Here is a 27,955-nt window from a genome sequence, read left to right on the forward strand (position 1 = left end):
AACTACTGACACAGAGACAACACAGTGCTGAAGGGATAAGTAATAAAATCCAGTGGATACTTCTGCCCACGTTGTGACAAATAATATCAAACTTTTATTAAAGAAGGAAGCAGAGGCCCCAGACTCTTATTGATTCTTAACAGGATTCCTCAAGGCCTAGAGCTAAGCAATCAGGACTGGGAATTCACCCAGGTCGGCTCGGAAAGACAATGACTATTAGTCTGGCTGCAAAACAGCACCAGCGAATTAGATGCAGGTGAAGCTTCCTTGGGCAGAGGTGAAAACATGTGAAGACCTGGACATCTGTGAGGCCTAGTCAGCCGGGCAGGCCGGAGTGGAGACAGCAGAGCCCCTCTGATGCCCCTGCCTGACTCCGCTTCCCTCTGTGAGAAAACACGATTCCAGAGCGTGAGAAGGACTCTCCTACACTAGCATCCATGTTCTGGTAGCAAGGAGGCTGTTACGGGCAACGGAAACGCCAGGGTGTTAAATAAGAAACAATTGTCATTCAGAAGGCCGGCAATCAAAAACACTTAGTTTCCGCCTAAGTAACTGGTGGAAACTTTGGTTTCAGGAGCCGGTGAGCTTTCTATCGTGAGACCCTGCCGAGAGAAGAGACATGATGCTCTGACATTTCTGAAAGGAGAAACTGCACACTGCACAACTCATTAATACGTTTAGCCCCTCTGCTTAAGCATGCAGCTGTTTTAGTTGCCATATAAATAACTTAAGGTAAAGTTCCCTGGGTGTGAAGACATTATGCTCCTTCACCAGTAGCTGAGTGGCTTTGTTGGCTCAGATGAAACTCTACAGGGAAGTAATGCAATTTAGGCCTGTGTTGTACACTTGCTCTTGCAGATTGCTCAAGTGCATTTCGCTGATGCCTGAAGAAACCTATTTAAATGTCGAACAGCAGCAACACCGTCCACACAAGTGCTTGAAAGAAACACCCTCTCAGAGAAAAAAGCCTTTCAAACATAACCACAATAAATGGCTCCAGACACTGCTTTCAGCAAATGATGTTAATCACAGAGATCTAACAACAATACAAAACAAGAGCTCTGGACAGCAAGTAAACACATAATTTTGATGGGTTTTTCTTCTATTCCGATTAGTTTACCAGGATGCGTTTCATTTAGCTGAGCAGCAATTTACAGAGCTCCTGCCTGTGGTATCCGATAAATATGCCAATTAAACCTGGGTTAAACATTTCAGATGGATTATGATAAAACATCCAGTTCATTAAATGAAAATAAGTTACCACGCAACAAAGAAAAACAAAACCTGTGCTCCTCAATTAAGATAATGCTTGGGGTATGGATTTAAATACCACATTGTAGGAGGGAAGTCAAGCAGTATATATTCATATTGCAGAAGCTCTTAAAGCCCTGCGATGACTTCAGTTGTTTACGTCTTACAAGCAGCTCTCTGTTTCTGACTGAAACACCACAGATACAAATGCTCTATTATAAAAGCATTGTGTAGCTCCTAGTGGTAATGATCTCAAGAAATATGTACATGTACATGTGCTTAAAAACAAATGTTGCATTTGAATCATCTTCATTTTTGCTTGTGTATTTGAGTGCTATTGACAATGCTGCAACAGCTGCCTTTTGAACTATATAAGCAGGAATATAACTGAGGTGGTTCTGGTTTGGAAATGTCCAGAAAAAGAGTAAATAACTAGAAGCCAATCACCTGCTGATCTTAAGCTTGAATCCGGATTCTGTTGGCAGGACTCAGCACATGAACAGATTTTAGCGCACACATACTCGAAGGAGTTAATTTTACCACTTACAGAAATGTTAAGCTGTGATCTGCGAGCAAATTAGAACACAATGCCGGGTAAGTCATTAGAGAGGAGCTTGTGTTAATTAATTTAGAATTCATATACCAATTAAGTCCTTATTAAGTTAGGCAAAGATTAAAACAGTTATTTGCCCAGCATCTTGCTCGCTTGCCTTTAGATAATGAGCTCATGCAGTCTATGGAAATCAGCTCTGGCTGTCAAACAGTGACAAAGAAGGAAGCTATTGACAAAACAAATCATAATTACCTGATGATATTACTCTCTTTTGCCTTCTCTTCCCTCCCCCCAGCACCACATAAAGAACACATACTTGTGAGGAATGCGATGGCGGATAGGTTTCAGTGGCAGGTGCGATTAGATCTCAGCATGAACGGTCATTTGGTATGTAGTAAATTCCCTTTGATTAACTGGCCTTGTTTGTTAAAAGCTCCTATAAACATTAGCTCTCTCTGTAGTGATGGTGGTGACACAGTGCAGATCAGTGGAAGATTAATGAGGAGCAGTGAGCATGCTGATTACAGTGTAGCAGTTTAATAAACTCTTCCGTCGTGAAATTATTTAATGCATTCATGCTCATGTAAGCTATTTGGTGGTCAGCTTGACCACCTATGTGTTAATATTGAAAATTGAAATGCAGAGGATGAAGAAAATATTGCCTGGTATAAGGTAATTAGCTCTCCAGCTTGATAAATGGGGCAATACCTATGTGTATACATGCTTTTAGAACACAGCACATGGCACCTTCATTAAAAAGCATTGTGTGGTGTCTATTGTAGTCATTTCAATAAATATTGATTTTGTCTTTTTAATGTACAGACTGCAAAGATGTCAATAGGAATTAGCATATTATTATACAAATAAATATGGCTACATTTCCTGTGAAATGGGAATCAGAATGTGGTGTCTGGAAAGCAGCTGAAACACATTGTTCGGGCGAGGAAAACGCAGAACAGCAGGGCCATCACTTAACAGGGGTGGATGTTTTATACTGCTCTCCAGCATATTGATATGAAAACAACTTGGATTTTAAAAGTCAGGTTTGGTCCTATTCCAAAATGGTATGGTAAGGGAGTACACAATCCTTTGTATTGATGTCTTGGAAATAATATCTCTCTTGGAAAAAATAGCAGAATAAATCATGTTGCTTTTTTCCAGGGCAGTGCACACACAATGTTGTTGTGACAGAGGGCTCTCTATGGACTTTGTGGCCTGTTATAGGACATTTTTATATGTTATATGTTATAGGATATATCTAGTTTTTATATCTGTCTGTTGCTATGTTATTTCTGTATTATATTTATTGTTGTTTTTTGTTGTGAGTTAGCTGTTGTCGATCAACAATGTCATCTTGTTGTTCCACTTGTGTCTTTCCACCATCTTTTGCCAGCTTACAGAGCCCTCCGACCCACCACTCAAAATGGAGGTTCACCTGTCCATCAAGAGGACCAGGGGTGGGGCTTATAGTACATAACCTGGCCTAGGTGGGGTTGTAGTTTGTTGTTTGAGTTCTGTCCTATCCTGTTGTTTTTTTATTTTGTTACCCTTATTAAACATGCACTTAATTTTCCCCTTTTCCGATGGTTTGGTGTTTGGTGTTTTCTAACTTGGCTGACTACTTATGCTGGGTAGTTAGCCGCAGTTCTCAAAAGACTTTGTAGAGTAGAGAATCTTCTGCAATTGGGGAGGGTCTAGTGACATCAACACACAAGACCAGCATAAGTATGTACTGTACTGTATATAGAGAGTCAGAGACACTCACTAATTCAGAAATATGTTAATTCACCTGTTGTTTTGAATTCCATAAAAATGTTATGATTAAAAGATTTTGCACAAGACCAGTTCAGAAACAGAAGGAAAGCAAAAATCTAGAAGAAAGAGTAGTCTGTTCGTCTTGATGGCCTTTTTTTTGTTTTGCTTTTGTCCGCTGAGAGATAAACGAGCGCACTTTTTCACATGAGCAGCCTCTTTCTGTGTATTGTTACTACGTCCTTTTCTCTCGGGCCAATGTATACAATTTTTACACAGCTTGAGCATTTCCATCCAAACACTACTGTGCCGCCACCTGAAAAGGATACCCCGGCCAAAGTCCCCAGGGTGGGATTAAATCAATCCTGAAGCCCACTGTTACCAATTATGCATCTGGGCAAGAAGGAGCAGTGTGCTCGCATAACACCCCCACTTCTCAGGCTGGGGGACAGGCCAATTCTTGCTGCTTCTCAACCAGCTTCATGCCTCTGCCTTATACTTCTTATCTGAACCTTTTCTTCATCCTAAAGTAAAGGCAGGTCTCACTCCAGCTCTTCCTCTGTTTGTGTTCATCCTCAACTAGTCCATTTCAGGAATCAGAAGGCCATCAGAGGCCCGGCATGACAGAGGCCACAGGGCCAGCAGAGTCACTCTTCGCTGTGTTTATTCACTGTTTCTGAAGATGACAGCTGTCTGATGAAGCCTCAGGAACTGTGTTTAGTTGGGTAATAATAACATCTTGGTTAGCAACCTTACCCATAATCCTGCAACACATTTTCTCTCTTGTCAAGGCTTGTGGGAGTTGGGTCACAGGTTCTGCTGCAGCAAACCTTCCACACACAGAAGAAGAAATCCCCTACAAGGGACCCCCAGCACTCGCCCCAACCCCTAACCCATAACATCTAACCTTTCATCACCACTGCAGTGCTGCCCTGACACTCAAGACACCTTACCAAGGATCAACCAGGAGAGCAGGAGCAGCCAAATCATTTTACTAAAGACAAGCACATGAAGATTTCCAACAAAGACTAACAGGGTCATGTCACACAGTGAACACTGGACCATGTCATTAATGAATAGATACACTTCGGTTTCTCTCTTTACTGTATATATATACTTTATATCTAATATATATCAAAACGTGTTAAGGAGTAGATTGAGAAGATATGGTGACAAACGTGCAGTGCTTTTAGAATATGAACGGTATTCATTCACTCACCTACCTCTGCCACACTGATTGTGAGGACTAGAAAAAAGTACCGTCTTATATCTTAATCAGACATCCTAGATCGTAACCTCATGCATAAGTCTTAAAGAAAACAAAAATCACTCCCCATCCAGATCTGAACGATGAGCACAAGTCAAATGAAAATATGGGGAGGAAACGTTCTGAAGCTGAAGAAATTGCATAATATAACAGCTAAATGAGCTGCCCCGTCCACAGGTAAAACATTAACACTTAACATCCCCTTAAATAAGGGTTTATAACCTGTAACCTGTAACCTCCATTCAAATGTATTAAATGAAACGGAAATGGAGCACAACAATGGAAATGGCAGGTTAGTGCCTTCATGGCCAGCGCTGAAAGGCATACTGTGCAGAGATCTGTGCATTGGAGTTCTGCTCCGGAGGCAGAAATCACATCCTCTAACCTCTCAAGATATTTTTTCTTCTTGTCTGAACACTAACATACAACCTCTGTTCACGAGCAGTCATTTCCCTTCGGTCTTGCTATTTATGCAATGAGAGAAGTCATTACATCATAAACTCTGGCCAAATACACATTCCTCCTTGATATGATTAAAAGACAGTCTGCACACTGTAGCAGCAGACAGTGTACTGTATTAAATATGTATGTGCCTCATACGGTATATTGACCATACATGCTTTGTCTGAACCGGTTGGGTTATTAGAAACAGCCAGATCTGCTCAGTTCAGTTCAGTGACCTGTTCCCTGTGCTTCCTACAGTTATTTACTTTAAAAGGCATGCAAATTGAGAGAGTTCTCTTATAAAAACATTCCCATAAACAGACAATCGAAACCCACTCCATAAACCCCTTCTCCAAAGAAGTCCAGTCTTCCAGTCTCTTTCTGGCTGAAGATCATAAAAGACAACGGTTACTGCAGAACACTGCTAATAAGCACATTTCAAGAATTCTGTCTGTTTTCTTGATGTGTTGGTTTAATTCTGAGAATGTAATTTTCCCACAACTCAAACAAATGCAATAATTTGCTGATTGACTTACCTGGACATGTTGTACTGAACAATGGACCAGGTGAGTCCAGTTGTCTGGGTTTCCCCCATTAAGGAACACAAGAAAGGTTACAATATGAGGCCATTTGTCGTATCTTGCACTTTCTTAGAAGAAAGCCAGGGTATCATTTTCAGCCACATGTCTGGGTAGCTTCTTCCACTCTCCCACCACCTTTTCCTGGTTTTTAATGCACTTCCTCTTAAAAGGTAAAACTCATGCAGTTGAATTGCTCATACAGTATATCCTAAATCGAATGCAATGGCTGCGAATTTCCACAAAGCCTTGATTTCTAAGAATAACTGAACCAGTAGCTGAGCTTCTCTTAGAAAGTGATGCCATTCACAGAAACAGCTCTAGCTGGAATTCCCCCCAAAATGAGAGGAAGGGTAACTTGTCAGCTCTCAGGAACCTGCTCCTGTTTCAGAGTACCACCTTGCTTATTGGTGAGGATTTCTTTCCTATTTTTTCATTTTGGAGGGCTTATATTTCCTGTGAGGTTACTTCTTCCCAAAACACATGCATCATGCACCAAGCCAATAACTAAGTGTCACGGATGTGGGAAAGGCAAGCGTGGAATGGTCAGGAGAGCAAAAGACCCCATGCGTAGTGGCAAAACGGGGTTTAACCTGGGCTCAGGAGGTCAGACGATGTCGGGTAGAAACCTACTGTATGGCCTCAGGCCGCGGAGGAAACGACCTGGCGCTGGGCGGGTCTCAAGACATCCAAACCCTCAATGCTGAGCTAGGAGGAAAGGGTGACCCGGAAATATATAGCCCCAAACAAAGACACACCGGAAGGACAAGAAAAGCACAGGGAAACTAAGAACAGGACAGAGTAGGAGCGCCCTCTAGCTGTGGAGAGTGTGACAGTGCCTCTACATACAGTGCCTCTACATACAGAATCGAAGGTTTCAGAGATGAAGTCAGTTGGAATTCCTTCATTTAAATCTCCCCTTGGACAGAGCACAAACAATGGGCCATTTGCTTTGTGACAGTGTACTGAAAGCTAAGCAATGGCACAATGAATCCAATCAGACTCCAGTTACTTGTTATTTTAACATAAAGTGAAGTCTGGCTAGAACTCTGCAGTCAAGGAAAGTTCTGTAAAAGCAAGTGATGAAACTGACAGGCTGTTTTCTTGTCTGACCTATTCCATGGGTCAAATTGTAGCAGATTCAGTATGCGCAAGAACATTGTATACTCAAGAAAGATATACAAAAATTACACCTTTGTAATGGCTGCTTAATGGTTCTGCAACATAAGGGACATGTTCCAATAAGAGTGGCCACTCAGCCCATCTCTCCTTTTTGGCAGCTAATTGATCTGAGGATCTGACTCAGCTCTTTCTCGATGAAGCCACATGGCTGTTCAGGCTGTTCCAGACCCCGAAAGCCCTGCAAGACGTGCAACCTGCTCCCCCGTTGTGTTACGAATGTGCAAAAGCACATTGAAACAGAACTCTTACACCAACGCTGTGGACACGTGCAGCCAGTGGATAGGTTGTCCACTGGTTCACACATCGGGTACACCAGGCCCCCCAAGTATCCCCAGCTCTGCGGTGGACGATGCTAAGATGAGGATCCAAGCCAAGAGTGATTCGAGATGCATTCGAGGCGGAATCAGGGTCTCTTGCATTTTGTTTTCAATTCTAAACCTGAGTTTGCTTTTGACACATCACCACATGTCTCTTAAAAATCATCATACCTGGAGAATTGTTTCAATAGGAAGGGCCGGCTGAATGGAATAAATTACAGTCTCTTTCTATTAAAAAAATATTCAGTGAGTGTAGGACTTTCAACAAAGTTACTTTAGTGCATCTACAGTATAGTAGTTTGACCTTCAGTTTTTGTAATTTAAGACATTTGCATTTCCACTTAACATATCTGTATGTAAGAGATTCTCATAATATTTATAAACAGTAAAAAAGCGTCTATATTGGGGTAAAAATGTCTCAAATTGACAGTTGAACAGATAGATAAAATGATGAAAACCTTTCCTCAGGCCTGACAATCTGTACACATCCAGAAATCCTTCAACACTCTGATCAGTGTTGCTAGAAGGTGCCAGTTTCCTCATGCTACGCTGGCCCCACACTCAGGTTGGTACCCCTGTCTCTTTACAGTTCCTATCTGCATTGGGAAGTGTGGCCTCACCCCTGAGCAGTGCCTTTCCTGTTTTTCAGTACCTAACGAACAACAGTGCAGCCTCTCCCCACTCTGTGTCAAGTAGATTTATGAAACTGCAATTCTCATGCAATTCCCCATGTGAACAGTGAATACACTGAGCTTGTTTGTAGGCAGATTTTCAGAACTGTGTTCATAAAAACCTTGTCACTGTTGTCTTTTAGTTTCTCACAATTTTTTTATGTTTGCATTTTCAAGAGATTGGGGGACAGGTATTCCCATTCCATTTCCTGTCCGTCAGCCCTGGACCTACAGTACCTGTGTATCAACACAGGCCAGCTGGGGCTGCTCCTGGGCTCCTGCGCCAGCACTGTCTAACCTCTGGGTCACGTCAAGGCAAGGTCAAGCACAGCCAGGCTCGTCACCTCCGATCAGACGTCTCCTTTGTCGTGGAATTAATCAACACAACGTGCTGTCAGTCATGCAGAGGGAAAATCAGGAAATCTTTTCCTCCAAAATCATCTACCTGCAGCTTTTTTCCCCATTATAGGGGAACAGAAACTAGTGCTCGTATTAAATAAAGCCGAGAAGGGAATGCAAATCATTGTCTGGCCCTTATGCATTGTATTGACTTGTTTCTTTGTTTTACTTCTCAAAAAAAAATGTTTTCATATAAATGCCGCTAATTAAATTTCCTAGAAGAGGGCCTTTAAAATTCCCCCAACGTCCTGGTGCCTTGACAAGTACTGAAAGGTATTAAAATACAAATTAAATGTTAAATATTTTATAGCAGAGTGCATCTAAGGACATTAGAGACCGTTACTGTGCTGGTTAAAACTCTTAGTAGAATATAGGCTACGGTAAATAACAGTCTAAAGCTTTATGTCCATCTCATGAATATAAGAATACACTGTAGGAATATAAGGTTACAGATTAGAAGATGCCTTTTGGACCACAGAGCTTGTTTGGTTGCTAGAAGACAGTTGATCCCAGGACCTTATCCAGCCGTTTCTTTCAAGCAGCCAGGAAGCCGGCTTTAACGTCATGGCTCGGATCCTTGTGATCTTTGTAACTTTTGTAACGTGGAGAGCGTTTGTTAAGAACCGCACATGAGTAACAAATGCAAACCTGCTAACCAACGCTTTAAAGATGTGAAAAGCATGCACGGAAGAAAATTAGACAGACTAGAATAAACAAAGCTCTATTATTTATTTTTCTTCTTTCTTGACACCCCGGTCTCCTGCAGCAGATTCCAGAAGCATTATCACTCATTCCCGGCTGGCAGACCAAGCGTGTTATTTGTCACAGTGCTATTAATACAGAAAAGCTGCAGGTAATTAAGCCAGAAATTCCATGAACCAAATGTCCATCAGTCCTACACCCATAAAAACAGAGGTGGCAGAATAAGGGTGGGGTGAAATGTATTAGTTTCAATTTATTGAGTTATTACCTCCAGGTATGGGCAGGGTGAGGATTAGAATACCAATGTCTGGGCGAAAAAGGATGAGAATGACTGATTATTACATTCAAACAGTATTAATGAATTTGCAACCTACAATGAGCTCATGGGCCATGGCACAACACACGCAGCTCTGAATCAGTGACTTGCTATTGTTCGAATTCTAGCTAATAAACAGATTCTGATATTGCAACACCTCGCTGCTTTGCAGAGCATCGTCCTGGTGCGTGCTGCAAGCTGTTTGCAGGTGCTGGTTATATAATGTTAAGTAGGTCAATAGAGATGCATTTTGTCATTAGAGAAAGAACTTTTTCCCCATATGCATGGTGCACGAAAAGGACGTCACAAAAGGCTGGAAGAAAAGAGCAGCAAAAAATCGAAACGCATTATTAAGCTTGCCTGCAGTAATAAGGCTGATCATATTTAAATTGAATTAAATTAATTATCTTTGATGATTTGCAAATGAAAGGTAAGACAAATTACCTTTTTTATTTTGTACTTCTCCTTTTTTAATGCCCAGCCAAGTAATTAGTTACACTCTTGAAACACAGAGCCTATCAAGTCACATTAATGGTTTTGTTGCAGAAATTAATTTAGATATTAGAAATTACATTTCTGACCATAATCTCCGTTACTCAAATTAAATATTAACCAAAAGCTGTCTACGGCTGAAATGAAATTTGTCCTTTGAAGTGTTTTTATTAATCCGCTCTGATTGAAGGTGCTTGAAATTCCATGAATGTGAAAGGCTGCTACCAGTTCTGTGCATCACTTACCTTAATTTATTTTGCTGAGCATAATTCTATTTATAAATGAAAATCTTATTAAAAGAAGACAAGAAAAATTAGTTGCAGGCCTTGGATTGGTGGTGTAGAAACAAAATGAGCTGCCTAACCCGAAGTGACATTTACAAATTACCTGTTAATTTAAACTGGGTTGAAGGATGACAGAGCTGAACTGGAGCGACAGCAAAATACCAAAGGAACGACGGCGGGGCCCGCAGTGACCAGGAGCCTCCTGCCGACCGCACATCTCCCCAGGCCGGCAGGGAGAACCTTGGATTTCGGGAAGCGTGTGGCGCAGGAGCCGCCCTGCCGCGTGTCCAGTGGGTGTGGACTCCCGGGGAGAGGTGCGGCCTGCGCGGCAGGAGTGACCCCGCGCGCCCCCGGGCCGGCCCGCGAGAGGCACCGCCGCCGCAGCCTGTCCGCGCTCCCTCGCTCGCGCGCTCTCTCCAGCCGCGCAGGGCTTCCCGGACGCCAGCACGGCAACTGGCGCTTTCTGCTTGAGGAAATCCCCGAGCAGACATTATTACCCATCACGGTCATGTTGGAGGAAGCTAGATGATAAATAGTTACAATCAGTGGCGTTTTTTCGAGACCGCCGCTCTGGAGGATATTTGACTCGCATGACTCGCAGGAGAAGAGACTTGGGGGAGAGAGGTGGCGTCCGTGTGCAAGGTGAGTGGACACACTGGGAGGGTCACCTTGTGCCCTGTCCATCGTTATTGATGAGTAGCTCACAGCGGAGTGGACACCTGCTGCCCAGGGTCACCACAACACATTACAAATTAACAGAGGAAAAGGAAACAACTCGTGCAGATTAAAACTAAATTAGAGCTGCATCCGAAATGTCCTTTGAGGGATGCCTTGGCCCCTTGACCGTTTTTAAGCCGAAACAAAGAAGGACAGTGATGAGGAGCGCAGGGGGGAGAAAGGGAGCTGTAGAAAGACAGGCCTCGCCTTTCTGTCCCGCTCTGATTCAGAGTGTGGCACCTGCCGGGGCGTGGAAGCTGAATTCAGAGGATGCTTCAGAGAGCCAGTGACACGACTGTAGTCCATCCCCCTTAAAGGGCTCTCCGGGTCATTCACTTTTTAGTTGATTTTGTGCACCTGCTCCCTGTTCCAGCTTCCCTACAAAGGCCAGACGCTCACTCTGTTCCGGGCTCTGAACTGGAACACGGATTCCCGGTGGCCTGCCTATCACCGAGTCGCCCTACGTCCGCGGCTCAGGTGGCGTTCGCCTCCTAGGTGTCCTGAACCAGCTGAGTCCGGGACCTGGAGCGCATTGTTCCGTTTCCCCTTTTTCCCTCCGACCCTTCACTGGATCCCGCTCCGGCTTTTAACTTTGTCTTCTTCGTCTTGGATCGATCACCCCGCTCTGGACATCTGCCTGCACCACTTCCCTTCGGACTCCCTTTTTGGACAGTTCGCCTGGACTACGCCCCCCGGAGCACCTTCATCACACCAAACCCCCCCCCCTCTTCTACCAGCCCAGTTCCTCGTCTCCTCCCTGTGTGCGTTCACTCCCTTCCAGATTGTGTCGCCTGCATAGGGTCCTGAAAGACGCTCCATAACAGCCAGACTGTAGAAGCCCGGAGTGGGATCTAGTCAGCATCCTTCCCTCTTTTAATGACCAATCAGCCAGAATCAGTTTAATGTTTGATCTAAAGGACATCGTTTCCTATAGCACAGTTTCCCCAGTCTGCTGTTATGCTATAATGTAGTAGTGTGTCTAATATAATAGTGTTGGTCTGCAAGTTCTGGCTTAGTGGGAAGAGCACCAGCTACCCATTTCCCAACACCATCAACCCAGTTTTCTTAAAACGTTTCCTGTCCCCATACTGACCAGACCCATCCTTGCTAGGCTTCTGAGATCTGACTGTATCAGGCTACACGTTGTTAATTACAAATCAATCCAAACATTGAGGCCCAGGAAAGAACAAGAAGTAATCAAGCTGAAAAACGTACATTTTTACCTTGGAGTAAGAAAATTGAAATTCTGTGAAAATACCTTAAGCAAACGATTTCAATAACACGTATGATTTTTCCATACTTTTCCTAATTTTTATTGAAAAACACCTCTGCCAGTAGCTCATTAGGCTGGGATCTCTGACCACATTCTGCCACAGCAGTGTTAAATAGGAAGAATGGTCAAGATGTTACTTACAATCACTGAGAAGCTAATGTTGGCCGCACTGCAGTGCGTCGGAGTTTTGTCATGAGGTCCCGCTGGTGAACTGATTCTGTCCATGCATAACTGCCGAGCTAATGAAAAGAAGGAGGTGGGTGAGGCTTAATGAGCTAAGTAGTTTTCCTCAAGGCTAGAAACAAGCTCTTAACCACAGTAAAAGTAATTGAAAAAATGACAAGCAATACATATAGCACGCAACGCATGTGTTGCACAAATTATTATGAATATTGCTACTATGATTATTGTTGTTTTTCAGCATCACCATAATGCAACTTCATCCTATAAAGAGAGAAGAAAGCCATTGCTAATCACAGTACAGAAGCCAGGAAAAGAGTCACAAAATCGGTCAGTGTTGAAACAACAGCAGCTCTTGTGAAAAATGCTACAATGCTAAACCCCTGAATTTGCAACAGGAATAATGCAATCTCTCAAACTACACCTTAAGGTCTCCAGGAAACTCTCTGCTCACTGCACGATTGAGTAATCCCACTGCAACTGGACGTCCTGTTGGGCTGTGACTAACAAGAGACGAGTACAGGAAGGTCACGGTGCTTCCTGGAGGTTTTCAGGACTACCTTGATTTCTCCCCAGTTTTACTTTGCTCAGAGCTCCACCTGGTTGTCATTTATTGATACTGACTTTTATTTCCAGACCAGGCCACCCTCTGGTCCCTATAAAGCAAAAACATCTAGCTAAGAGTGGATCTTGGGTGAACCTCCATTCTGTCACAGTTAATGGAAACTGTGATGTAAATATTGTGTGAGTCAATATTGCCTTGTTCCATTGTTTTCACAAGACATGCTGCAGCTGGAACATCAGAACATAAGACATATTAAAACATGGGAGGTTGCCCATCTAGCCCGTTTGCTTGCTAGTAGCTAATTGTCCCAGATGTTTCTTGAAAGAAGGGACTGGCTTCAACAGTATGACTGGGCTGCTCATTCCACACTCCCATTACCCTCTGTGTAAAGAAATGCCTCCTATTCTCTGGTTTGTATTTCATCGTTGATTCTGAAGAAACCCATTGCATTGAGTTAGTCAGTGCCAATGAGGATCTGAATATTTGAGTCATAACCCTTTTCCTTCCAGAGGACACAGAACAAAAGTGTCATCTGCTCATGGAGAAAGAAGAGGAGGAGATGAAGAAAAATCATGCTACACGACTCATCCATTCATGTTTTAAAAAGTAAAGTAAAAAGCAAGTACTGTGGCACACACTGAATTCACAGCACAGCACCACATGAGAGCTATCTGGGGGAAAAACACAATCAGTATAATGAAATAACACCTAAATAATAATACAGAACAACAGGTAGGCAGCATCAGATGGAAAATTCTATCATTCCGGCTTTGATACGTGACTTTATAAATGCTAAATGAAGCAGCCATCATTAGATATTAAGCTTTGAGGATAATGGAGCTATAAATCTCGTAAAATTTAATCTCTGGAGTGCTTATGGTCTAAGGTCACGCACACAAGCGAGAGCTCCGATTCATGACGTTGTAAATTGTCGCGGTGGTGAGGGGAGGCCGAGGGGTGCATGGCGCTCTTGAAGCCACCAGTCGGCTCTGAGTAAATGCCCCTTTTAGGTACGCAGCTGTTATGACAAACAAGCGCTAAGGAAAAAGCCTGTTATTTTAACAAGAACACAATTAAATGAGTTGAACTGATCCAACAAGGCTAATGTTGGTCATTCAGGAACCTTGTGCTAACTTCAATTAGCCACCGCCTCTCCCCAGCTTTCAGATGTAATTAAAGTAGCTTAGTTGTGCTCAATGATGCACGCCGCTTCATTTAATCACCAACATTACTTTCCAGAACTATTAATGATTTTTCGGGGCACATGTTTATGCAGAATTAGAACAGTAATTACCTTTGCAGTTAATTTGGTACCTTCGCATTTCACACCTAGCTCCAACGTCATTCATTTGCTGCAGTCTTTTCTGTCAAAACAAAGGAGCTCCTGTTCTCACTGCATATCTCTGTGCCCGACTGCAAGCAGACTTCTGTAACACTAATAAACCTGCTCCCCAGTGAAACAGGTGTAGTCATTCCAGCTCTTTCCCAGTTCAGGCTTGCGCGTACACGCCACCTCTTACCTTCATTAGCTAGAAAATGAGATTTTTGGCACACGGAGTAAGCTTTTTAATTTAGTCTCGTGAAGCAGAGTATAATGTTTAATTTAAATCACAAGAGTGGAGTGCGCTCTTTTAATTTTAACTGGTCTGTGAATGTGAATTTGAATTAATAATCCAGAAAATTGAAACTATTTTCAATGCACTGCCTTGATATTGACTTCCCTCCCTGACTCTTTTTTTAGATTTTTTTTTCCCTACGCACTCTATTCCATACCCCCACAGCTGAGCCTTCTCTTCCTGTGAATATAGATGTTTTGCACAGAGCAAAGTGCCTCTAATGAGAGAGTCTTTTCAGGCCTACTGCAGATCACTGCACTTCTGCAAACTTACTGCTACCAAAATTGTCTTAATATTCCAGAGGATGCCTAAGACTTGGTTGCTGGGCAACCAGAGGTCACATGGTCACAGGGTTCAAGCCCACAGTTGTGGAACCACAATGCATCTGGTGATGATTTATTCAAACACAGTTTAAAACCTGCAGTTTTCCTCCCTCATTGCCTTAATGTAACCAGGCCCCCATTCATAACTGTCAAGAACCTATTCATCTGGACCCTGGCTTATTAAGTCGAAAATTGTACATAAGATGCACTTTCTGGTAGAAAAAAAAGCAGCAGTTTTTTTTCTTCAGTTTTGCCACCTGATACTTGCAAGCCTTTTCTGGGGCTGGAGGAGGAGCACCTGCTGAAGGTTCTGATGCGCTTTCTTCCTGATTGCAGCCCAGGTCCCTGCCTGAGACCAGGGAGGCCAACGACCTGACCGTGCTGTGTGAGCGACGGTCCGGCACAAACTGGACACGCGTGCAGCAGACCAGCTGCAATAGGTCCTGTGAAGACGGGGTTTCTACCATGAAAAAGGCCTGTGGCCACGCCGGGCCTCAGCTGCAGCTGTGTGGAACACGCCAGCAAGAGAGAGCTCAGGACAGGAAAGACAAAACCCATCTACCTGCATGCCATGACCAGCACTGCAGGCTTCCCCAGCTGTTAGTCTGAGGAACGCAGCCCTAGAGCAGGAGGTGACAGGGAAAGAAATCTGCAAAGGCCCACTCTGTTCCAAATCCCAGCTCCCAGCTCCCAGCTCCCAGCAGCGGTGTTCCGAGGCACCAGGAAGCGCGGCACTGTGTGGGCTGTCCCACTGGAGTGGCACTCATGGCCCAGCGGCAGGGAGGACTGTAGGCCACTGCTCTCTCTCCTACAAACCAAGGAAGCTCCTCATCGACCCCAACACTGGGGCCTCTGATTGGCTTTCTTCCGTGGCCTCGAGCATCACTTACTAACAAAACTGTGAACGTCTGTTTTCGAGAAGCTGGACAGGTGCCCTGTACTTCTCTTCTGGAACCCACATGACAAGGAGATGTTCTGTGTGTGTGTGGTAATTCTTTATATACATAGAAACAAAATAAACATTGCCTAATAGACTTTGAAATCGTATGTAATTGTACACTTTATCTGTCTCAGTCCCCAAGATTTTAAAGCTTTGTTACATACTGAAGTATCAAGGATTATTTATACAAATCTGTCGGTAACATAGCAGCTTTTCCACAATCACTTATCAGCGGTATCTCATTGTTATAGTCATTATTCCCTGGCATGGGATTTCATTGCCACAGGGGCAGCCCACATGCCTTGTTTCCTGGATAAATCCTGAATCCACTCAAAAAAACAATAATGCTTTGTATGATGACGTCACATACACAAGTTTGTGTCACATTAAAAAGACATTAAATGTTAGCCCTCGTCACCACTACCGGACTCAATTCACACAATCACAAGCATCGGTTGTCTGCATGTTCTTCTTTACAAGACAAGAGAAAGAGAAGAAGACCTCAGTGCTTCTTGACTACTGAAGGGCTCTTAACGTGCTGAATCCATTTTCTAGCACATTTGCTCTGGCCCAGAGATCCCTAGCTGTAGCAGTGCTGGAGTCATGCTCCTCAACCGTATAAGCTGCTCTGGAATATAATTGAGTCATCTAGCTGTGTAACTGACAGCTGATGTAAGCGCCAAGCAGGAGCCACAAAAAATCAGGAGAATAATTAGTGTAATGAAATAGGAGTGCTAATAAATTCAAATGTCACCCAGAAGCACACTTGAATCAAGCAGCTTTTCTTTTAATAATCTCATGGAAGGGGGAAAAAAAACAAAAAAACAGTATTACAATTCTCTTTTCATTCTGCTGCATTCCAACACGACTTAACAAATATCTTTCTCTAAGATACACTAAGAGGTGGAGGATGGGTAAAAAAGGAGCAGGTTTGTTTCTTTAGCTTTGTCTTGACTTGGGCGGAGCAGGAGAAGGCCCCCTGGAATTGTGCTGCATTGCTGGGGTTGTGATTAAACAGAAACAGGCCTTTTATCTCCGTAAGAGGACCAGACTCTGAGAGCTGCTCATTCAAACCTGACGCGCTGTTAATAAACACAGCCGCCTTTCCAGCGGGTTTGCAGCCATTTGTCAAAGTGTGGAAACCCAAGCCTACCTGTGTGAGAAAAGCAGGCTGCAGAGTGCCAATCCATGTTCTTTTCCATTAGCGTTATTGCCCTGAGGATGTGGCAGGAGAAAGGCACCCCAGTCTGACACAGTTTCTGCAGCTGTATAATATCTCAGAGCTGTGTGGAGCCGCACGCTTCTTGCCTCTTCTGTCTTCCGGACCTGCTGTGACCCCAGCCTGCTCTACCTGGCGTTTTTCAGGGGAGCCCTTACAAGACCCTCCTCCTCCTCCAGCGCCCTCCTTTGCGCACTTTCGAATCGCTTCAGCCAGCTTGCTGCACAAGCACACACACACACACGGCCTCAAAGTGGTTTTTTTCCTTCACACATTTCAATCTCTTGATTTTCATTTTTGTCTTTTACCATTTAGGATGTCGAATGAAAGCATTTACACCTGGGACCACAAAAAGTGAAGAATGATATCCCTGAGCTGGAAGGGAGATGCCCTGTAGCTCTGTGCACACCACACTGGATAAACAGGAGTCATTCAGCTTGGCCCTCAGATGAGAGAATGCAGGGTGGCCACACAAACAAGCTCAGGCCGACCCCCAGAGTGAGACCCTAAATGCAATCCTATTAACACACCCCAAGCACCCCCTCAGCTTCCCCATCTGAGCCGTACAAAGAACGCAGGAAGCATACTGGCTTTCTTCTGTTGTTTTTAATGTTGTATCTTTCCCATAATTACTGAATTTGTCTTCAGATCTTTTACTACACAAAACTCAGAACTGATAGCAGCAGACATAGAATACCTGAGGTAAAAATAAACTAAAATATTCAGACACCATGACTTTCGCTTCATTTGTCAGAAAGCCTTCACTCCTCGCAGCACTCAGGACGCAGTGTGGGAAGGGCCGTAATCAACACTGCTGAAAGGCACATCTAATTAGAAAACTTTAGCTTTGACCCAGAGTAACTTTACAAGTGATTCCTCACAACAAAAAACTACCAGAAGTTTCTCATCATTTACACAATTTTCAGTGTTTTTTTTTTCATCACCTACTTTTTGGTTTACTTGACCCTTGTTCTCCAGCATGAAAAGCAGCTCATTTTGCAATATTAATTATGCAAATTGATGGCTCGGGGTAATATGAAATGAATAGACCTCACGCAAATTAGACAATAAAAATTCAAGACCAAGAAAAAAGAATTAGTATCTCACTTAAAAATGAATTAATGACGCGCACAGGTATGCAGCTAATGACAGCAGCAATGCCCTTCGATAGAATTTCATTTGAATAAATCCTCAGGTCTCTTCTCCTTATTTATTATTTATCACTGTCCTGAATTGTGTGTTGTATGTTTTCCTCTGGAATGAGCCTCCCAGCCCTGTTGAAGCCGATACTTCGTCTTTCTTCAGGAAACAACCGGGTGAGGTCCTGGGATCGATAAGGCACTAATTGCTAAATAGACCCAGATGGACAGAATGGCCTCCAGTGGCTTAAAACCATTCTTATATTCATAACTAGGTTTTAATTTCCATCACTTTCCATTTGGGTCAACACTTAATAAGTCTTCCATGTGGGAAACGTAAAACTACAGTCTATCGTCCTGTAGTTCCACTACCAGAGCTCAGCCAGCAACTGAATGCGCAGTGACTTCAAACACTTCTGGACCAAATGTGGCTTTTGCTCAAGACAGGAAAAAAAACTCAAGGGCTGTGGCAAGGTTGAACCAGATCAAGACGAAATGACACGAGATTTATTTCAAACGGGGCTGCCCCTCAACACTACCAAGACAAGTTCTCTCACGAACAAAAGACTGCTATTACATATATTTTGATTTTACTACTCCCTTCATGATATTCTTCAATATGGTACCACACATATGTTGCATTGTTCCAAACATATCACCTGTATGTGAGCTATGGCCGCGGTCACATTATCATTGGAAACAGAACCGGGCCCTTGGGGAGGTCAAAGACACAGCTCAGACTGTACAAGGCCCTGCAGGAGTCTGTGGGGTTTCACCTCACTGAAAGCACAGGGGATATCAGGCTGATAGTGAAAGAAGCAAAGCCAAGCCAAAGTACTGCTGGAGAAACATTTTTACAATTTAAAAATTGGTTCTGGTTCAAGTTAGGCCTTTTATTAACTTTTCTTCCATTTTAACATCAAAACACAGCTGCAAAGCAAACGGCGTAGTAATGTATTGTGGTTTGATTCCCTGCCACACTGACTCGGTCCCCACCATACAGGAAAATATGAAAATCATGCAGTGATAGCTTGCGGCTGTCATTTCCATTAATACCATATTAAACAGGATTCAGGTCCTCAATGTGTGGCCAGAGCTGAACCACTGCAGGTTGGCATGACTGCCTCAGGATCAGACAGGCTGTCTGTGCTTTGGAAACAAGGGGGAACATGAAGAACACAAGCATTCGGAGATCACAACACACCCATCCTGAGTCTGGGGCTTTGTGTTGTTGTCCAAGGCCTCCTCTGGACCCACTGCCTACGTGTTCCTGCTCTGAGCTGAAGCTTTGAGTCACGGGCATGGATGGAGAAACTGGAAGGGATTCAGCTACCACTGTGGTTGTTGCAAGGGCACAGGGAGTTCTTGATGTGGAACTTCCTGCAGGGTTGGTGCTAGCATTGAAACGTTTAGTTCTGCCTAGTCAAATGGAGATGTCTTCCATCTGCTAGAGCTCCTGTCTCTCCTGCACACAACCTCTCAGTGCAGAAGAGCTCCTGTCTCTCCTGCATACAACCTCTCAGTGCAGAAGAGCTCCTGTCTCTCCTGCATACAACCTCTCAAGAAATGCAGCATCACAGTACACGCAGCAGCTTGTGAAAGGGGGGCTTTAGCCCTAAATGTTAATGCAGTTTTCTTTTTCCAACTTGATCGATAGGCAGGGGTAAAGTGCTTATAAATTACCAAAGGCAAATACAGCTCTATTAGCACACAGTACATTTCACAACATTTGCCTGTCCTTTTTTTACAAGAAAAATCCATTTGCTAAAAGCTTGCAATTTTTTTTTTTTTTACCTGTCTTAACCTCAAACAATTTTCATAAAGGCCGTTTTTGATCATGATTAACTATAGGAAATTTAATTCTAATGTGCTGCTCCTGCTGCTTTTACAGATTCAATTTATATTCCTTTTTCCCCCCTCCTTGTCCTAACAAGCACTGGGTATGGATTTTATTGAAATCATTACATATTGTCATGTTTGCATTATAATGCTATTAGGAGATGAAGAGACTTTCGTAAATGGAGATTGAAACAAAGCAAAACAATGGAAGGAAAGAAACATACGTATGTATGGCAGCCCCTAGAAGCAACATCTGTGTATCATCATGCTTCTACTAATTTTTTTAAGATAGTTCCATTCATTAATGCTTATTGTTACTCGCACTGGCTAAGTCCTTATTGCCATGCATTTAGGAAATGAAGCAAAGAGTGGAGAAATAAGAGTCTAATCAATACCACTTTTCATTTTGCTCCTAATGGGTTGTTTCAGCTTCCTTTTCTCATGCACACAAAAAAGAAAGAAAAGATCCCTGTATTACGGCCAGAAAACACAATTCTTCTGCAGAAACACAGACAATAATGTTTTCTCTACTGCATATTTTAATGGCATTTGGCTAAATTGGGTATGGATTTAACATCAAAGGCTTCATGAATTTTTCAAATGAGATATTAAAGTCAATATTTCAAGTGAAAGATATTTCAATTTAGTTGCATACACAACAATAAAGGACGTCTACAAGGAAGAGATACCAGGCAGCTGCAGCAGTATTAGTTTGCTCAGGAAATTATTAGTTTGTAAGAAAATCAAACATAAGAGTTTGATATGGCACTGAAACAGATGTTATTAGAATAAGCACTATCCCTCCAATGTACAGAATTTACAGTTATGCCACTGGCATATTCAAACATTTTCTGGCTATCCGTTCTTTCAGCAGATGATCTAATTTGTGTTAATATCTGAGATTCACAGTGACTCTTGAGTAAAAGGTAAAGAAGTTAAATGAGAGACTTGTGTCCTGTGTCTTGACTTAAGGCTAGATCGTGGTTAGATTCCCCACAAAGGGGTGTCATTAGAGTCTGACCGAGAACCCTGGCTGTTGCTTTACCTCTGAACTCTATGATATGAGAGATCAGATCTCGCTGTCACACACTGACTTCAGTACAAGAACGGAACAGACCTGAAGGATGTTGTACTTTATTGGAAAAGTTGAGATTCTTCTGTTTCTGATTATCAGGTGTGTAGCAATGGTTTGTCATGGTACAGTGGGGTACAGAGTGCAGAGAGGTATAGTACAGTACACAGCAGTAGAGGACAGCTTGTTGCTGTATGGTACAGAGTACAGAGGTATGGTACAGAGTACAGCAGTGTAGTATGGCATGCTGTCACAAACACTGCTATACTTTGCACAGTCCTCATGCAAGTCACAGTCGATGCTAACAGCCAGGCCATGGCTTTCTCCAAATACTAGACTTTTTCCCACACTAGACAGACATTCACACAGCAAAGCCCATAGTGTTTGCTCTTGTCAGAGCATTGCAGTACCTCTCCTTAGTCAGCCATGTGTACTTGCGGTCATCGTACAACGTGCAGAAGGGACGAGAATTTTAAGAGAAAATTATGGAGAGAAAACTTGGGATAAGCTCCGTGCAGGAACATCTAAAAAGAATAATAACAGAATTAATTCTGTGGACGTATATCACTTCTTTCACAGAGGCTGCTACTATCACTGACAGCTGCAATAACTTTTGCAGGCAGAGTTGTTGCCATTTGCAAAATTCTTCCAAAAGTTACACACAGTGTGTCTTAAACACACAAACTAAACCATCTCATTAGATCTCACTACCTGCCTTGGCATTAGAAAGTTAAATTCGTCTTCGATATTTATTCAAGGCCATCACAGAGCCATTATGGTATTTCAACAAGACTATAACTTGACTATACTAAAAACAAGACTATAACTAAACTGCAGTTTGTATACTAATAAGACAATATCAGGGACAGTGCTGATACTATTAGAGGTCTAATCCTGAAACAAATTCTGCTTCTGTCTATCAAGAGAATATTACATTCTTCCTTTAATGAGTTAAAACTCAGGGATGTCTGCAAGGATGACATGGAGGTGGCATAATATTACTACTCTAAAAATGAACCCTTAAGAACAATTGTTTTCTTTGTCATTTCCTTGCTTGTTTTCCGAATCAGCTGCCATCAGAAGAATTAGTAGTGTTTAAATTCTGAAATACATAAGAAGCGGGAGCTGTCTGTTCCACTTACCCTGCTCTGACTTGGAAGGGCAGAAGGCAGACTAAACTCTCAGCAACACCTGCGGGACTGGGGTTGCAGATTCCATTTACACATTCTTGTGTAACCTGCAGCAGATTAACAGTGGACCAGTGAGTACTAATAACCTAGTAGTCCTGATCACCACTGCCAATTGATAACACATGAATCAGATTCAAACAAAATTCAGATTGCTTTCACGCGTAAATGCTTCACTGATCAATAATTTCAGTAATCACAGGTCATGTGAGCGTCAGCTAGAAGCTCTAAACCAAAGTGGCACCCCAGTCCCTTCAGGGTCTCACTGGCAGGGGCCGCCTGCTCTTACCAACCAGGAACGCAAACCTGCACCTTCCTCTCAAACCAGCAGCGATGAGGAGGAAGGAGGGGGCAGCGGGGAAAGTTTGCCTCTTCAGCTGCTCTGCTAACACCTGTCTGATCAGCAGGGGCGCCCTGGTGGGACGGGCCTGCAGGCACAGCTCTCCCACTTTCTGCATGCCTCATCCTTCATCCGCGCCGGCTGTAATGTACCATCACCGGCGCAGTTACACCTGAACACTCCGCTGCTGCCGAACACCTGGCTTGATTTTCCACTGTCCAAATGAAAAATAAGCATAATCTGCTTTTTGGAGGATACAGCAAATGAGGGAGTTCATGACAAATTGTGTAGGTTTTTTATGCAGAATACATATCGGCACCGAGACACAAATGCGTTTTTTTCATCCTCTTTTTTTGTGTGTGGATCATCAACTTATTTTCGCTTCTAATTACCGGCACACTGCTGCGTTACAAAGAAATACGCAAAGCAACACACGCGTCTGCATCTCTCTCAAAGAGCACATCTTCACACACTCCCCACTGCCACCCCCAGGCCACCCCCAGTGCCCCTCCCTCTCCCAACCTTGAAGACTACAGACAAGACTCCAGAAGCTTATTTCAGAGAGGGAGGAATGTTTTTATTACAAAACTGAGTAAGGTCACTTAATCATTTCAATAGCAACATCTTAGCATAGGAACAGGCCAATAGGAGACTTCTAACAGCTGAGGTTTGGCAGTCAAGAAGAAAATTAAACTTGTGCCACTTAGATGTAATTACTCGGTGGCTTTATGGACGGGTCGAAAAAAACCGTCTCGTTCTCTGCGGAGCCTTTATCCTCCATTAAGATTGCTCCGGTTTATTGCAGAGAAGGAAATTGTTTTATATTAATTAAACTCCACCTTCTTTACAAAACCTTTCAACCCCCCAACACTGAATCAGCGAGTCTGCCTTTAAAATCGGGTCAAGGAAATGGAATCAGAGTAATAGTGTAACTAAGGAAAAATGAATTGAATCTATAATTTAGAGCACACTTTCAGAGTGGCACTTAAATGAAGGTGTTTTGTTGTTGCTGTTTTTTAAACAGCAATAAAGTCGAGTCCCTGCAGCGAGGACACAATCCCTGCTCACCACTGTACGGTACAAAAACCCACCAAGTACAAGTTATTACCCTACACCCACACACCGATTCAGAGCATTAATGACCAAAAAGTTCATTTTTAACACTTAAAGCAAAAATAGAACAGTCTTTGCTTTGGTTAAGGGGCATGATAGGACATTTTGGGATATTATGTTTTGCTAAATAGATTTTGGATACAGTACAATACTGCCCTGCACAGGAAGATGCTATTTAAATATACTAAATATAGTAATAAAGTAATATATAGTCTTGTCACAATATATTTCTGTGACAAATGGGATTTATGAAAACAGCTTCAATGTATCAATAACAGTGATGCAAACTTTATAACTGTATCACACGCCAATTTCTTCAATTCAGTATCAAAATGGATGCTGCCTGTCAGTTTTCCTCAACGCCCCAAAACATTCAAAATAAGTCAATCTTTCTGTATTTTAATTTCCTAAAAGAAAGAGTTTCAATCACAAAGACCTGCAAAAAATTTTAGAGACAAGCCTGAGAAGTCAGGTTTCTCTCAACATATACGAATTATATACAGCATAAGTACACTGGTTCATGTGAAAGATTACAAATTTATATTTCTGTCCCTGGAAGTATTCACCAAACTCTCTTTATTGAAGTTGAAAAAGAAGATAAGGAAAACAGAATACATTTGCTGGCAGTATCAATAACTCTGCCATTAAATATATATAAAGCATAGTAATATACCATACATATAATATATATGTTCGTATATAAAAATCCATTTGGAGTACGGAAGAAGCTACTGTACCCAGCCTTGTTGCTGAAGTAGGTGTTCTGGCTTCTTTCAAGAAAGAGCTGGCTGAGACCCTGGGATCAAGCAGGCAGAATTACCTCCTCTCATTTGTAACTGCTCTCGTGTAAAAAGAGCACAGAAGTGCATTCCGTGCGTGTAAGTTAAATCAGCCTGTCCTTGTAGAGACAAATGCAAATGAAACCCATTTCCACTCTGCTTATTTTCTAGTTACTGGTTATTTCTTCTGGTTTCAGCCGCAAAAGAGACATTCTCTAATGTAATATAAAAACAGATCTATCTTAAGCAATGAATTAGAGCTCCTGGAACAAGCAATAGCATGGACAGACATAGAGCAGATGATCTGACCTATTTAGATTTCCAGAAGGCTTTTGATAAAGTTCATCCATGATCATTTGCCATGGAGAAGGCTGCAGGGCCAAAAATGGATCTTTCTAGTCTTCAGTAAACAGGATTATGGGGGCACCTGATTATGGGGGCATTCAAATCTTCTTGAGCACCGACAAAGTCAACCTGTTGTGGTTCTTTAGAAACAAGAGTGCAACACTAACCAGTGGTCACAAGCGGTTACAAAGGGGGCACTTCGCAACACAGAAAGGCTGTGGGAGTCTGGAACGAGCTCCCCACTCTTGTTGTCAATGACAGTTCCCAGGCAGATGAGATCCCCGAATCAATTATCTATCAAAAGCCCGATGAGCTAGATGAGTCAAACGACCATCTATCGTTCATAACCTTGAAGTTCTTCGGTAGATTTCAAGCCCAGTGAGAGACTCCCAGTGTGCTGACACACTCTCAGTGGGGCTGGAGCTCGTGGCTCTCCACATGGGGGCCTCAGCTGTTGTTGTTGTTCTATGAGGAGGTGGTGGTGGTGTTGTTGGGGAACGTTCTGTCAATAACAAACCGTCGCGTCAGGCCTGCTTCCTGAAGCAGCTGCTTGTAATGCACATTAGTAACGAACGAGGAAAAAAAAAATTAAAACAGCACCTCCTGGGTGCAGTCCCAGGCGCGGGTCTCGTGCAAGCTGTGAGGAAGTGTGAGTGCGGCGCAGAAGTGACAAGTGAGAATTGATTCCAGCCATTGAGGAGTCTGATGAGTATGGCAGTGTTGGATTAGCTGCATCACTGCCCAGCTGACTGCTCCTTAAAAGCTTATTAGACTTAAGTTTGCTTAGAATACTGCAAAACAAAACATTTTTATTTGTATGGGCTTAAAGCATAGAATGCTCTTGACGAAATGTACACTCACATTAAAGTCTTAATAATTCCGCACAGGGTTTGCTCATCTATTAAGAATTATTCTTTTTCTGTTCTGCCCTTGCTTCAGATTCAAATTGTGCACCCTGAATCAATCACACTTTACTACTGTAATTCTACGGACTGAGTTAAATAATAACTAAACGAGCCACCAGACACCACGGCTGCGAAAATCTGTCACCTGTGTCAGCTTGTTTTCAAAAAGTTAAATCTTTCCCCCGGGAAGCACGCTGGTTATTACTGGTTTGGGATTTGCACAGATTTGCCCAATTTTCCCCACATGCCACTTATTGAGAAGCTTTTCTATCTGCAGCTGAAATGGGAGAGAGAAAAAACAACATTTAATATCTAATGCCACAAAGTGACATCAAAATGAATATAATACATCTATACACTAACTGGCTACTGCTAAGATTAAGGTTGCTTTAATGAACTGAAACAAAGCAATGCCATTGAAACTCAATAGACTGTGAAGCTCTTATTGGAAGAACAAGGGATCTGAGGTAAATAAATATTAACTTGAAGAGAAAAGGAGACAGAAAACAAACAGCAGAAAAAAACATATATTTCAGGAGAAAACCAATGTTTAAAACTGCTGACAACTTAAGGCAGATGAATTTGCATACCACAGGGCTCCATCTGCAGAGGAAACTCTCTGCTACAGGAATGATTTAATATTTAATAGATGAGAAACAGTAGCTGCTGTTAATTAGAATTTGCACATTTACAAATCAGCACTGATAGCAAAACAAATTATGAAATATAAGGGTGTTACACTGGATACCAGGGAAAATAAGATGACAGACAAAGTTAATGGAGTATCCCTAACAACGGCTCTGTCAGAACACATCAGAGAACTAATCCAGTTAGAAAAAGCCAGCAATAGAAAATCTATTTAAAATATTAAAATGCTGTTCAGTAAAAGCTTTTTGTGCGAGTGCATTTACTTAAACAGTTGCCTATTGCTCATGGGTCATTAGCCTCACATCCTGCTTCATTCTACAGCTAGGTTTGAAAGAGAAAATTAAGATTAAATGAAAGGAAGTGTTTATTTTTATTGGAAAGGATTCAGATACGTTTATATTCTCCCTGTTCTCAATTTCAGTTCTACGAAAGGTCCGCAATCATGTTTAGGAGCAAACAATTTTATGACAGGCAAAAGAACCAGATAAAAGCCTGGTCTTAGAAAAGATTAGCAAATCTTGTTCTAGAAGATGTAGCAATGATATAAGAACTACACACATGAAAAGCCTCCACAATGTTGAATTGGAAAGAGAGGCTGCTGAGAGTTAGTGAGGGTATCATGTTTGCAGTTTCCAGTTTTATTCTATTCTGAAGGCTTGAAACAATGGGTGATGGTCTGCTGTTCAAGGGCCTTGAGACATGAGAACAGGGCAAAAGGTGCAGAAGATTAAAAGGAGTCCTAACAATTAACTCGGGATAAACAAAGTCACTGCTAGATCCTTAAAGCTGCCATATTAAAGAAAAACATATTCAACAATGACCGAGTCATTCCAAGTGAGATCATTAAGAAGACAGCCTCTGCAAGAATGGACCAGACCATAAATATAGGAAAATACAGGGGAACAACAGACAGCAAGGACAGGAGGAAGAAGAATCAGCAGGAACTAGCAGCATCATCAAAGGCTGTGCTGTGAGGGGCTGCCTTTTCCCAGTGAGACTCAAAACCAGATTCTGTAAATCTGAACCCTGAATGAGTACTGGACTTCATGACAGAAGGGAGTTGGCTGTCTTATTTATTTGGAAATTTTGATTTCCTTTCTTGTGGAATCCTTAGGCTAAAGGGGCCTCTTCTCTGTCTAATGTTGCATTGTTAGAGCAGGGAAATTAGTTCACAATGTCTTGTGAGCATCTGTTTAGTCCTGGGTAAGATCCATTTTGTTTATTAGAAAGCAGGTCCTTTCACTTTGGCCTATGAAGGAGTGTTGTTGTCTTTTATACTTTATAGATAAGAATTTAGGCAGGGCTCTGAAACTCACTGTATTGTACATTTCTCTGATTGTGTAACTGTTGTATGTTGTGTTACATTGTGCATGTTTTTATCCAATGTTAATAAATATTAGTTTGTCTAACTAGACCTCATTATTACTCTGTTATCAAGCTGTGTTTTAGAAAGAAAGACACATGTGCCATGTAACACTCAGTAATTCCTGACGTCAGATGGTAAAACAGATGAATGGAGTGAGACAAATGGAGCAAAATGTCAATAC

The 27,955-nt window shown here is 42.4% G+C and overlaps 1 long non-coding RNA gene across 1 annotated transcript; it reads right to left on the reverse strand.

Moving 5' to 3' along the window:
• Positions 1 to 9,168: 9,168 nt before the first annotated feature.
• LOC107078356 (uncharacterized) lies at positions 9,169 to 14,822 on the reverse strand. Its single transcript, XR_001479304.2, has 5 exons — positions 14,717 to 14,822; positions 14,238 to 14,307; positions 12,340 to 12,437; positions 9,385 to 9,423; positions 9,169 to 9,244 (listed from the first exon to the last, which is right to left on the reverse strand). It is a non-coding gene; the product is annotated as an uncharacterized lncRNA (long non-coding RNA).
• Positions 14,823 to 27,955: the final 13,133 nt, after the last annotated feature.

This window comes from Lepisosteus oculatus, chromosome 9, assembly GCF_040954835.1.
Source record: "Lepisosteus oculatus isolate fLepOcu1 chromosome 9, fLepOcu1.hap2, whole genome shotgun sequence".
NCBI lineage: Eukaryota > Metazoa > Chordata > Actinopteri > Semionotiformes > Lepisosteidae > Lepisosteus > Lepisosteus oculatus.